General features: G+C 40.4%; 1 pseudogene; it reads right to left on the bottom strand.

The window, feature by feature from the left end:
• Positions 1-3196: 3196 nt before the first annotated feature.
• On the bottom strand, positions 3197-3883 carry LOC101427054 (3-hydroxyisobutyrate dehydrogenase, mitochondrial pseudogene; annotated as a pseudogene).
• Between the last annotated feature and the right edge of the window lie 9125 nt (positions 3884-13008).

Consider the following 13008-nt stretch of genomic DNA (forward strand, 5'->3'; position numbering starts at 1 on the left):
CTTTAGAGGTCAGCCCAGATCTGTGAACCTACTGGAGAATTATGAGCTGACCCTGCCGTGATTTTATCATGTTTCTTCCCTTTTGAAATCACTTAAGACTCTATTATAAAAAGCAGCATCCATAAAATAATTGCATTTATGTGCTTATGGTTCTTTGATTATTAAAATTGTTTTAAAATTACCATAAATACCACAGAGAAAGGTATCAGGATATGAACTGTTAATATTGTACCTCATTTACAGGGAAGAAAACAACCAGCCACAGTGTGTGAATACACGTGTGTGTGCATAATCTTTGAAACTGTTGAATCACTTTCTTGCAGTATCTTCAATTATTACAAAAATAACTATTTACAAATTCTCCTAAAATAGAAACTATATTTTGATAGCCTCCATGACTTATAAACATCTAAATATTTGATTTTGGAAATTCAGTTACCACAGAGTTTAATTCTATAATTTTTAATACTAGTATGTATAATAAATTTCCACATTCTATTTGGAACTACTACTTGACTAACTTCCTTTGCTTGATTAATAATAAACACAAAACATCTCTAAAATACTCAGGATTAAAACATCTTCTATATTTAGTAGCTAAGCAATTTATTATATTCTGTGGATTTCTTTAAAATATACATTACTTGCAATTGGCTATTAAAATGGAAGTTCAGGGAAGTGGATGTGGCTCAAGTGATAAGGTCTCCACCTACTATATGGGAGAACCTGGGTTCGATTCCTGGGGCCTCCTTGTGAAAAAGAAGAGAAAGAGTGTCTGTGCTGTGAGCCAGTGCCCGTGTGGTGAGCTGAGTGCTTGCATGGTGAGCCAAGTGCCCACACAGTGAACCAAGTGCCTGCACAGAGCCAAGTGCCCATGTGGGTGCCCACGTGGGGAGCCGAGTGCCTGCACAAGTGCCTGTGTGCAGCCAAGTGCCTAGGTGAATGCCTGTGTGGTGAGCCAGCGCCCACGTGGCAAGCCGAGTGCCCACCCAGCAAGCTGAGTGCCCACGCAAGTGAGTCACGCAGCAAGATGATGACACAACAGGGGAGAGTCAAGGTGAAATGCCGCAGAAACTAGGCACTGAGGTGGAGCAATTGACAGGGAACCTCTCTCCACATCAGAGTTCCCCAGGATGGAATTCTAGTGAATCCTAGAGGAGAAAGATGAAAAGAGAAGACAAAAAAAGAGAAGAGAAATAGATACAGAAGATCACACAGTGAAGCAACACAGATGGCAAAAGCAGCAAGGGAGGGGTGAAGAGGGGAAGGAAAAAAATCAGTTAAAAAAAATGGAAATTCATTTAAGACAAGTAGTATGTCCTTCCTATACTCTTAAAAGAGTAACCTGGGTTTCCCTGGCTGACTCAATCTGACAAAACTGCTAAAAACTGTAACAAAAGGTTTTTTTTGTTCTATGTCTCCTGTAAGTGAAAGAAATCCAGTTCCATGTGAAAATCACATCCCTCATCCACCCTTCTCCCCGCAAACTTTGGTAGTCTCCTGGGCGTGTCCCACATGTGCTCCTGGTTATAACCTGGCATCTACCAGTTTTCTCCTTTCTGGTTTTGGTTCTCTCCAAAAATGTCTCTGTCAGCTGCCTTTGAAATGCATCCAATTCCTGCTGAGCCTCCACCATGGGTGCTCATCGAAAGCCTCGATGATGCCAGTGTAATGCCACTGATCACCTCCAAGCAAGCACGTCCATCCCTGTCTTAGTTGCTCTTTGTGCCACCAACAACGCAGGGGATGCTTCCCAGACTTTCCTTTCTTTGGATTGCAGGCTAGTCTACTGTCGCTGGAGCCCTGGTATTTGCACTTGAATGTGTTTTAACTTTGTCATACCTTCTAGCCCTGCTGTGTTATACTTTCTTACATTTCCATAGATTCACAACAACAAAAACCCAGCTCCTACTGATTTTTATTTTTGCTTCACTTTTATTTATTCACAATCTCCTCTCCTTAAAAGTAAAGCAGAAATCCAGGTGTGCTGGGCTGGAGGCAACCCTTTCTCTCCCAAGCCTGGTATCATGTCATTGTATTAAGTTTCTTTGCCTTGATCTCTTCTTGTGACTCAGTTTATCCTAAGACATGCCTCCATTCCTTATGCAAAGACCCTCTAGATGCATTCAAGGGCCATGCAAATCTACACAAAAAATTTTCAATTTATAGTAAAGATATATAATGTCAAGATAAGAACTCCTTCTGACATATGTATTTCAAATAATTCTCTGAATGTTCTTCTTTTATTGAATTATTAGTAGCATTTCTTAAACCTCACAAAAGACATCACATTTTACCCCCAAAATATCCTAGCCCTTTCTCTGATATAATGTCAAGGGACAGGAAGAACCCCCCATTATGTTTTCTTAAAATTTAAGACACTTTTTTGTTTTTGTTCGTTTCTTTGTTTCTTCACATCTTTTTATCAGCATAGAAATTTATTTGAATTCAAAATAATGTGGCTTTATTTAGAATACTGTAATATTCATTTAAAGTAACTATCATAGTTGGATCTGAAACAGGTCTAACTATGTCATTTGTTTGAAGTCCAAAAATATGTAATAAGAATGTACAAGGAAACAAAAATATAAAAAACAAGTTTGCTGAGCATTGGGAGTTGTAACAAGAGGGATGCACATTACAATACTATAATGGAGTCCAAATTTTAAAGCACATAGCAACAAGCTTGTTTGCTTTTATCTACTCTCTGGAAAGTAAGTTGGCAACCTCAGTGACATAAGACTATCACCGCTTTGTCAACGGGACAAGCTTCTTGAGGGATGCAGGGAGTAATTCACTGGACTTCCTTATTCTAATTTTTTCCTCAAGTCATTTTCTTTTCTTTCATTTAAGACAGGGTTTTTCTTGTAAAAATATTTGGGTTTACTTGTAAAGTGGGGTATAGAATATCCTGATTGAAATTTTATTCAATGATTTAGTTGAATGTGCTTAAAAAGATCAATCAGCAAGTTAGTGGCTTGCAGAGAAAAAAAAAAGTCAGTTAACATGTTTGCTAAATATACTAATAGAATAAACAGTTAAAAATGGGTGGAAAATTCTAGGATTTACTGTGACCTAGAAAATCAAAAGCAATCTGATGACCTTTGATTAAATTCATTTACTTGTGGAGTGAGCTATAAGGAGGCTCCAGGATAAAAGTTTGGTTTCCGGCAGTCTCCATGGCTAAAGGACAAACTCAGAAGGTCTCTTCCTCTAGTAGGAACTGGAACACAGATGAGATGTTTTTCTTTGAGGGCTCCTTTGCACACATTATCCTGTAGATCTGATGTGTCAGGTTGCCCAGAAAGATTGGGCTCTTTGTGTTGGTAGCAGAACCTTGTGCTAATCCCAGATCCCGGGCCATGAGTGTTGTTCCGAATCTACCCTGGTAATCATTCGCGGAGGGAACTCCATCCATCACCCTGGGTTTGTGTCACTTGACCAGCACCGTCCTGAGCTTATATTCAGGATTTAGCCAATAGTTTTGGGTCAAGCCCTAACCTTTTTCCAAGATTCATGGCTTCAGCAGTTCCAATCATACTAACAGCTAACATGTTATTGCAGATCTTAGCAGCCTGCCCAGCTCCACCACCTCCGCAATACACCACATTGGAGAACCCCAGCAACTGTTGGGCAGCAGCAAGTTCTTCTTCAACTCCTCCCACCGTAATGTGAGGTTCCCAGGCCAAGCAGCCCCCACACTACCAGAAACAGGGGCATCCATGAAAACTGTTCCCATTTTCTCAAATTCTTTGGCCAATTCTTTTGAAACTATGGGGTCAATCGTACTGGAATCTATTAGTAATGAGCCTTTCTTCAATTTCCTTAGAAGACCATTTGCTCCAGAATACCCTTCAATTGCATAGATACTTGTGGGCATCATTGTAATAATTCTGTCTGCTTTTTCAGCTACAGCTGCTGGGGAAGATACTATTCACCTCATTTTTTAAACTCTTTGCATATGTCATAAATAATGAGTAGATAGCCATGTTTCATGAGAATTTTGGACATTGGATTCCCCATGTCGCCCAATCCAATGAATCCAACTGGAGTCTTAGAAGCCATTGACCTAGAGCACCCTGCTGCAAGGCCGGTGGTAGCCACCCGCTGCCTGCGGCTCCAGTACTGGAAGCTGGAGCTGTAAGGAGGTTGCCATGCTGCCCCCACCCCACCTCCCCGAAAAGACCTCCTCAACCTCTGGCCTTGCACCTTAGTTTTCACATTTTAACATTTCTAAAATCAAGACATTTCTTGCAAATGATAAGCACATTTAATGTTTTGGGTTTTTATCTTTTTTTTTGCTTGGAAACAATAGAGGGCATATCTTCCAAATGATGCTTTCTTTGGCTCACGAAAATACAATATATCAAGTTTTGACTATTATTTGGTTATTTTTAATCTTAAGAACTATATTTATCCTGAGATATAACCAAACAGATATATTAACAAAGTAATAATACACTGTGATTCAGTCGAATAAAGAAGTGAACTTTGACCTAGGCTCCAGTGACCAAGACTGAGGAATCCACCTTGAAGGAGATATGGGTTGTTAATACCAAAAATAGTTTCTATACCTTTGATGCATATTGTGGATAATATTATTTTCATGTGAGTCTACATGGAATGTACATTATCCTTAGTGAGCAAACAAATATTTTGCTTGCTTAAATCTGACTCTCATATAGGTTGGTTTTTTAGCGCATGTTGCTGAGGTGTCAACATCATGTGTATGGTACCTACGTGGACTAGTAATCTTTGTCCTGTTCCATGGCTATGGACTGTACCCTGATTTCAATCACCTGTCTCTCAACCATACACAGTAGTTTTAAATTGTTGCTTATAAAAGGGTATGACTAAATCATTACAAATCAATCCCCACAATGGCGAATTAAAAGATATTCTCAAAGAGCATTCCATATGCAGAGTCTTCTTGATTGGAACTAAGAATGAGAAATTGGTTCTTATGCTTCAAACTACAAAGCCATGTAGTTAGACTGTTACCTCAATTCTTCATCAGCATTAGCATCTTTGTCACTTCCCCATTCAGTTACAGATGCCTTTGATCATGAGGCCATGATGATGAAGTATGTGGAATGACTCATACCAATGATTTGTTGGTTATTTAACTCAGTATCCAACTATGTGCCAAGGGATGTCATTCATCTAGAAAGGGCACACTGTGCTCCAAGGGATGCCATTCATTTAGAAAGGGCACAATGAGATTGTATCTCCTGAAGATGTATAATTTGGTACTGGAAATAATGGGCTCATGATGCTCCAGATGTTTTACCAGAACTATGCTGCCCGTACTACATTAGGTTTAAACTCTTCCATCTTTATTTTAGCTAATATAATACAGGCCTCTCCTTATTACCAGACTTCCTTGTAAGTTGTAACAAGTTCCAAAGAGGAGCATTTGTTCCTCTTTCAACTTTCATCATACAGGGTCAACTTGGACTTTGAGGAATCAGTATCATTTAGTGTAGTTGATTTCTAATTAATATTCCCTGAAATAGCTACATCTAAGCCACCTGGAATACTGACTCAAAACACAGATGCCTAGTCTATTCAGTTAGAACCTGCAGCGGTAGGGTCCAGGCCCCCAAAGCATCCCTGGCTTAGAAACTACTGATTTAGTGAGACAAGGAGCAATACACTTGACCACACTGGGTTTTTGTTTGTTTGTTTAAAGATTTATTTTATTTATTTCTCTCCCCTGCTCCCTCACCCCCCGTTGTGTGTTCTCTGTGTCTGTTCACTGTGTATTCTTCTGTGTCTGCTTACATTCTTCTCAGGCAGCACTGGGAAGCTGTCTCTTTTTGTTGCATCATCTTGCTGCATCAGCTTTCTGCGTGTGCAGCACCAGTCCTGGACAGGCTGCATTTTTAATGGAGGGTGGCTCTTCTTGAGGGGCACACTCCTTGCATGTGGGGCTCCCGTACGCAGAGGGCACCCCTGTGTGGCATGGCACTCCTTGTGCGCAGCAGTACTGCGCATGAGCCAGCTCACCGCATGGGCCAGGAGGCCCTGGGTATTGAACCCTGGGCCTCCTATATGGTAGGTAGATGCTCTATCAATTGAGCCATGTCTGCTTGCCTTGATAGCACTGTTGAGTAGGGTAGTGATTTACTTCTCCTCCTCAGGGTAATAGGCAGGGATGATGCAAACTGTCCCTCTTTGGGTAACGTAATGACACTCATATAAACTGACCTCATAGTTGTTGTCATTCTCTAGGTCCAACTTAAAGAAATGTTTGCATCATGGGGGAAACCAGATTTCTCCACAAACAGGACCTTATAGTTAAAACTTTGCTGAAAACAGGCACTTGCCAAAGACCTATTTCCAGAAGGCAGCCTAGTCCAAAAGAAACAACCACAAAGACAATCTGAAGTTTTAATAACAGCACTTTGTCCAGTCTCTGGTTAAAAAAGCAGTTCTTTGCAGCAATCCAGGTTTAGCTGTCCCCAGGGCTCTGGTTTGGAACTAAGTTTGATGTTATTTTTTTCTAAGCCAAAAGAGCATAGAAACAACAGACAAGATACCTGGTCAGGAGCACTGTAACTCATTTATTTCTCACGAACTATTTATAGCCCTTCCTTTTTGCCCGGGTTTGTGTCCTCAGATGCCATTTCTGTGGGCTGCCACTGCCATCACAACACTCCAGTCCGGTATCTATAGGTTCTTGTGTCAAGCAGCATAAGGAGAAACAGAGTTTGACATCCTCGGAGGCAATTTCTATCTTTGGGATTGGGCATGCTTGCATTACTCTGCCTTCCTCTTATTAATGTACCTGGCTAGGTCTCTTTACTGCTCTGTTTAACTGCAACCAATCCATTATTGATCACATTGTGTGCAATGGCACATTTGCTGAGGAAATTGATGATTATGCTGCAAAGAGAGGGCAGTGTATGGGATCTTGGGTCTATACAATTTATTGATGCTATGGAGTCTACACGAAACAGATAAATCGGTGATTCATTCTGGATGAATGGTGATGGGAGCAAAACCAATTCCTGAGATCAAGAAAAATCTAATATTTCCTTCTACACTGCAAGCCAGGACCACTCCAAAACAGTTGTTTCATGGTTTGGCCCAAAAGATTTAACACTGGAAGACTTTTTTGTAATCTCTAAGTGGATACCCTGCAATTTTGACATGAGACAATATGATCATACCATAACCTTTTTGCATTTTCTGCATTTTTGGTCTTTCTAATTTTCTGCTTTGTTTACTAGATGGTAAAGTTAAGAGTCTGGGTACATGTTTTTGCTTTGTTCTTTATACCAAAAATTGCATGGGGTTGCAATCTTTTGCAGTTCATGTCTACGTCTTCTGAAAGCTGCCAATCGCTTTAATTATAATCGCTTTTTCATCCTTCTGGTATTATTAATACCTTCTGCACACCTAACCTTTTATATTAAACTCAAACATTCATGATAATAAAGGAAGACATGTACTTCTTTTATAAGTTATTGACCTAAGGATTGAGGATCTTTGAATCAGTCAGATTTCAAACAGGAGACAGAATCCATATATTAATTTGAACAAGGAAGGTTTAATGAAAGGCATATTAAATACAAGTGGGGATTAGAATACAGGACTAACAGATATATAGAGAAGCCACTACCACTAGGGATAAGGCAAAGGACCTAGTCAAGTCCCTCCTCACCCAAGGGCTGAGATCTAGACCTCTTTGGAGAGGGCAGGACCATAGTCCACTGGATGGCAGAGAAATTGGATACACCAGTGGAACCTTCTGCCAAGCTGCCCTCTTGAGTGTTGGGAGACTCCTCCCAAGAGAAAGATGCTGCTGAAACTCACTGGTGGTGAGCATCATTGGCTTTCTGAAAATCTTTCAGTGGTTTCCCACAAGCTCCAGGAGCAGCAAAGTATAGCATACCAGAACCAGAAAGAAAAGCCTTTTCCTCTTCTAGTGTCCCTCTAGAGGCCTCTACTCAGAATGTTTAATATTGTGCAGGACAGCAAAGGAGACATGCCATTATTTCCAGCAGGGCAATGGGGATGGATTTGGAGCTGAGAGACAATAGACTGATAAATGGCATAGTCCACTCCTTTGGCTACTTAGCTTCTATATGCCCTCTGTAGAACTGAACTTTATAACAATACAATTCTATCTTTCCACCTAACAAGAAAAAGGTATCCCTTATATCAGCTCTTACTCTTCTCCAAAAAAGAAGAGGTGCATAGTCCCAAATGCCATTGATCTATCATCGGCTATTAATTATTTCTCAAATTTCCATCCTAGTCACAGTGAGTAGTCTGTTACCTAAAAACTAAAGATATTGGTAAGTGACACCACCAGTAAGAACATGGTCCCCAATGTGTGGCAAAGACACCCCCTCTAACCTCCATGGCTCATCTTCCCCTACTAGGCTTTCCATGATCATTAAGCCTTCTCCTTCCAAGGAACTAACCTTTACCTCCCTGCCCAATCTGAGGTGAAGGGGTCCACTTGATGCCCACCTCCCCCTGATGCTAATTCTGCCACTTTCCATCATCCTTCTTACTGTGCTTAGTAGCAGACACCTCTTAGACAATGCCTTAAGCTGCTAATATAGTGGCCAGGCTTATACTCATGAGATGGGATGTGGATGACAGAGAAAAATCACAAAAGTAATTGTTAAATCTCATTTTATCAAATAATTTCAATCCCCTTTTCCATGATTAGTTTCGATCTCCTTCCCCCAAGTAGGGCAATTGACCAGCTTGAGTTAACTTATGTACCTCCTTCTTCTACCACATTCATGAGAACTAAAGTGGTCTAAAGTCAATGACGAGAGGGATATAGGGAAGGAGACTAAATCATTAGCCCATGAGACTTGATTATACAGTTTGCTTTTTTAAATTTTAGTGGTTTTTCTTCAATTTTTTGCAAATCTATGATTTATGTATTTGACCCAGTGGAAATCCTGCAAGTCACACTGGCCTATTAACAGAAGCCCAGCCTCCTAACAACTTGGAAACAGCTCAGACCTGCTTTATTTCTCTACTTGCGCCTCAATAGTGACAGTGACCTTTGTCTATGGTACACCAACAATATGGAGGGCATCATATTTCTACTGACATCTCTCTTTGGTATGTGAAGTTTTTTTTCCAAAAGCCTTCATTTATTTAATCCTTCAGCTGTCTGAAAATCTTTATGGGTGACCATTTTTAACTTGCCCTTTACCCTTTGCTCTCTGAACCCAGCAAAGTCCTCACTTGAGGCTCGCAAAGGTCTAAGATCAGTAGGCGACGAAAGTGAAAACTGGCTGCCTAATGATTCAGAAGTCAGCTGGTAAAGTTCCATAAAATTACTTGGGGGAAAAACCGGTAGAAGAGATGCCACCGTGTTTTCATTTCTACTATCACAACACAAAATAATTAATAGGTAAAAAATACTTTTTGTTTAATAATTGCTATTCGTCATTAGTGTGAACCAAGGGCACAGTCTATCTAAGACAATAACATCTGCACCCCATATTTCATTATCACCAAACTTCACATTTCACACAAAAGCATTGCTAGCACAGCCTTACAGCTTTAATTAGTTTCTGCCATAGCTGTGAAGGTCAGCCAATTATTGTGTGTGAAATTTCAATATGAAGTGGCTGAATTGAAGACAGCATTGCAACAGTGTGGAATTCTGCAGTGCAGCAAATATAATATTTTGGATCCATTTATTAAAACACAAAATAACAAAATAATCAGCAGGTATGCAAGGCTTTGAGGCTTACTGGCTAATTTAACCTGTGCTTGGAGGAGAAAAATATCACATAATTTTTAATCGTTTCTTAAATTCTTTCTTATTACATTGTCATTATCCATGACACAATTGTTAAGGCTGAATCTGTGTTTTTATGATTAACCTCTTTTAACTGACTTAGAACTCCAGCAGAGCATTAACTCTAGAAGCGAAGTCTCATTTACCAGATTTTACATGACTGAAAGTCAAAGCACACACACACATACGTATATATACCTATTTAGACATTTATTTCATATAAATATATGTTTAAACCACATTTCAGTCCATAATGAAGTAATTGTGTATTAATTAATTGGGACAACTTAAAGATGACATTTTAGTGAAAAACTTGCTGGACTAAAAAGTTCTTCACTAGAGATTCAATTTTTATGAGTCTTCTTTTAAGGATCAAATTTTAGAATTAGAAAAGACCTTAAAGCTCATCTGTTTTAACCCCTTTATTTTGTAAGTGGGGAAATAGGTCCAGGAATGGTACAGAATTTACTGAGGTCACACAGCTGTTTAGCAGGAGTGCCAGCAGCTAAACCCATACTCTAACTCCCCCTCTGGATGCCCCCTCCTTACAGGTCCCCATGGGTCTATGTTCTCATCACATAACTATTTAGATAGATGTGATACATGATGTATAAAAGCTCTAAATTTTGCTCAAGGATTTTCATGAGTTTGAAGGTTGTTTTGTTTTGTTTTACACATAGACATATGTACAGTTTAATACTAATTCAAGTAAACAAATATTTATTGAACCATCCACTATACAATGTACCCTGCAAGGCATGACAGGTGTTTAGGATGGTTTACAATCCAGGAGTGTAGAAGCAACAAGAAGAGGAGAATGCAGAATTAATAGAAAAGGATCTGTCAGGTTGGAGGAGGATAAAGACCCAGAGGGAGACCAATGGTGGAGAGAAGAATGAAGGTCAGGCTGGCTAGTAGATCGTACTGCAGAGAGACTTGGGAAACTGAAGACCAGACCAGGCTCACTTGACTTGTGGTTTGGTTTCCTGTGGGAGGAAGAGTGCAGTAGATTAAGGAATGAGTGTGACTGAATAGTGAGCAAGCAGAGAAGCAGGTATGCACAATTCTTCCAGGAAGTTAAGTAGTGAAAGATGCTGCGTGATGCTGTGTCTCTTGGGAATTGCAGGGTTGAGTACTGGTCACATTTCTCTCTCCTCTCTTCCCGCCCCCCCCATTGTCTGCTCTTTTGTGTCCATTCTCTGTGTTCTGTGTCCACTTGCATTCTCAATGGCACTGGGAATCTGCGTCTCTTTTCGTTGTGTCATCTTGCTACATCAGCTCTCTGTGTGTGCGGCGCCATTCCTGGGTGGGCTGTGCTTTTTTTGTGTGGGGCGGCTCTCCTTGCGGGGTGCACTCCTTGTGCGCAGGGCTCCCCTATGCGGGAGACACCCCTGTGTAGCATGGCACTCCTTGTGGGCGCAGCTCTGCACATGGGCTTGCTAGCCACATGGGCCAGGAGGCCCTGGGTTTGAACCCTGGACCTCTCACATGAAAGGAGGATGCCCTATAAGTTGAGCCATGTCTGCTTCCTGGAAAGGAATTTTTATTCTTTTAATTTAAGCAGGTTTGCAGGAATAAAAAACAAGACAAGAAAAATAGGAGAGATTGAAGATGCACATGAAGATTAGAAATATTGGAGAGAGGGAAATAATATTGAGGAAGTAAGAAAGTAACTAGAAAGAATACCTGGAATGTGTTGGCTAGGGGAAAGTACTTTTCCTTCAGAGCAAAGAAAGGGAATGTCTCCAAACAGGGGTCAGATGCTAAGAGCAATCAAACCAGATTTCCTTGATCTTTTAAGTACTATTGTGGATGAACTTCATATGATGAGAAGATCTGAGAATGGAGAATTCAATAGAAAGTTGAGAAGAAGCAAGATGCAGGTCAATGCTTAGCTGAGATTCAAGGTATATTTTGCAACAGAACCAAGAAGTAGTGAATATAAAATGTCACATTTTTTTATTACTCCATTGACCTTTCCATGACTGGGAGCATGAGCAGAGGATGGGTACTTCCTTGGACTAGTAATTATAAAAGTAGGAACAACAGAAGGACAAGTGGTCAAGGGAGACGGGGGAGAGTAGAAATCTGTGTGGAGAGTCATGAGGCACTGATGGAAGTAAGCAGTAAGCAAAGTTGAGAAAAGGTGCACACCTCTGGAAAATGGGGAATGCTTCAAGGGATTATGCATTCCAATAAAAAAAAGCAGATTTTATATTTTGAAATTGGGAAGACTAAGATCCACAATACTCCATGGTCTGGAATCTAGATCAGTGGTTCTCAAGCAAATTTGCTGGCCACTATTCCTGCCACCACTGGGAAACGTGTGGCAATGTCTAGAGACATTTGTGATTATTACTATTAAAGGGAGAGCCTACTGGCATCTAGAAAGTAGAGGCCAGGGGTGACGCTAAACATTCTACAATGCACAAGACAGACCTCATGAAAAAAAAAATTATCTGGTCCAAAATGTCAATATGTCACTGTTGAGAAAGCCTATTCAGATTAAAACTAAGAATCTAAAAAATCATCTAAAGGGAACTCTTGGGAAATTTTTGAAGAAAATTAAACTGCTAAAAATTCCTTTTTAAATCCTTACACCTTTGGATCATTTTTATAGCCTCTTAGAAAGAAAGTACCTCTAATTGCTGTTATTTATTCACTTATTTCATCCAAAGCCAGTCACTGAGTCTTGTAATAGGGACCATATTAAGCATGAAGAATATAAAAATAAGATAGACATAGACAAGGATTAACGGAAGGAAAACTGTGCTCTCCTACTTCTTTTTTTCTTTCCCAAGACTTGTCCTAAGAAAATGCAAACTTTTATTTTCCTGACTGCTAAATCAAACACCATGCAATGGTTGGCTTAAACAATGGGAATTTATTGGCCCATAGTTTTGAGGTGAGACAAAGTCCAAAATCAAGGGGTTAAGAAGGTGGTGCTGGAGGGAACATGGCCAATGGTTTAGGCAGATAGAGCTAAGCTCTTGCTAAAGCAATGGAGGGGGAGCCAGAGCCTGCCTTGGGGACCTGCTTTGGGGTACAGCAGACTGGAACGCTGCTTCATGGTTCCCAGGAGAATGAGGGACAAAGAGACGAAGAAGCCGAAACAGCAGGCAGTGAATTATTAGACCTCCTGGCCACCGTGAAGGGCTCCCCACTCCACCCCTGAGATATTAAGCTAGGCAAAACTCCTGGAGAACTGTATCTATCTGAGAGGA

The sequence above is a fragment of the Dasypus novemcinctus genome, chromosome 17, assembly GCF_030445035.2.
Source record: "Dasypus novemcinctus isolate mDasNov1 chromosome 17, mDasNov1.1.hap2, whole genome shotgun sequence".
Lineage (NCBI taxonomy): Eukaryota > Metazoa > Chordata > Mammalia > Cingulata > Dasypodidae > Dasypus > Dasypus novemcinctus.